At 39.8% G+C, this 1,559-nt stretch overlaps 1 pseudogene; it reads right to left on the bottom strand.

Annotated features, from left to right (window-relative positions):
- Positions 1 to 508: 508 nt before the first annotated feature.
- Positions 509 to 1,065, bottom strand: LOC116855351 (annotated as a pseudogene).
- Positions 1,066 to 1,559: the final 494 nt, after the last annotated feature.

The following is a 1,559-nucleotide window of genomic DNA, read 5'->3' on the forward strand; positions in this document are numbered from 1 at the left end:
GTTGTCTCTCCTGCTGCAGGAGCCAATTGCCCCAACATCTCCCCACACCCCACCCTGCTCCCGCAAAAACAAAACAAAACAAAACAAAACAAAACAAAACAAAACAAAACAAAACCAAACCCTAAATGTCCCAGATCATTCTCCAGAGTGGATGGAGCCTGGGAGCAGCTTCAATAATCCAAATTAGTTGGTTATAGAGTCATCACAAGCATGCCTTGCTTTTAAACAAAAAACAAAAAAACAACAGAAAAAATTTTTTTGAAACAACAAAACAAAAACTAGCACTAATTACTTTTCTGACAATACACAAGTACTCAAATGAACTAGTACTGAGAGAGGGAAGGGGACCATACTTATGGGCCTGTCTCACACGAGCGCATGTGGGTAGGTATGGGGCATTTGTCATTATTGCAAAAACGAATTTTAATCTTTAATCTTTAGTTTGATTTAACATTGCTTTTAGTATGACGCTGACACCAGCTGTGCGGAAAGGGCTCTGGAGAGATTTTCACAGCAGCACACATCTGCGGCTGTACTCCGGTCCCTCGGGCTGCAGGGCAGCCAATACGGCTTCGTCAAATACATTCTTGAGGCCTTTCTGTGCGAGTGCAGAACACTCCACGTACTTGACAGCCTCCAGGTCATGGGCTTTTCAGCAGTCTCTGGAGTGATAGGCTTCAGTTTGTTCTTGGCAAGTTTCTCAATCGTAGAGGGGTCATCTTGGAGATCGGTTTGGGTCTCAACAAACAAGAAAGGAGTCTTTGGACAATGATGAGTTATCTCAGCTTCACATGTTCAAATGAGGATGGAGAGACGACAAAAACAGACTAGAAATACATCTGTTTGTGGATAACTCAGTGGTCGTAATCTCTCATAATCCTCTTGCCCTGCAGTATCAAAAGGTCCAAGAGTATATGACTCTCCACCAATCAAAACTGTCAATGCATAGTTATCAAAAACAGTCGGTACATACTCAGATGGAAATTTGTTTGTTGTGTAGGATATCAGGAGACGCGTCTTACCAACAGCATCATCGCCCACAACAACACACTTAATTGTCTGCATTGCTGGAACAGTTTTGTTTCCACTTAAAATACGTCAAATTCTATGATGACCTCAGCTTCTCCGCCAGGGCGTTGGCAGCACTCAGTTTTGTTTCTTTTTCAAGATTTCTGTCTATTCAGGGCCTTTCATGGTTCCATACAAATTTTAGAATTATTTTTTCTAGTTCTATGAAAAATGCTGTTTGTATTTTGATAGGGATTGCTTTAAACTTGTAGATTGCTTTGGATAGTATGGATAGATTTTAACAATCTTTGTTCTTGCAATCCATGACCATGGAATGTCTTTCCATTTGTTTGTGTCATCTTCAACTACTTTCATCAGTGTTTCATTGTTTTCAGAGTATGGGTCTTTCCCCTTCCTTGTTAATTCATAGGTATTTATTTTTGGTGCAATTGTAAATGGGATTGTTCTATTAATTTCTCATTTTGCTACTTCATTATTAGTGTATAGATATGCAATGGATGTCTTTGTATTGACTTTGTATCCTCACTGAA

The sequence above is a fragment of the Lontra canadensis genome, unplaced genomic scaffold (genome assembly GCF_010015895.1).
Source record: "Lontra canadensis isolate GAN:19392208 unplaced genomic scaffold, GSC_riverotter_1.0 scaffold101, whole genome shotgun sequence".
Taxonomy (NCBI): Eukaryota; Metazoa; Chordata; class Mammalia; order Carnivora; family Mustelidae; genus Lontra; species Lontra canadensis.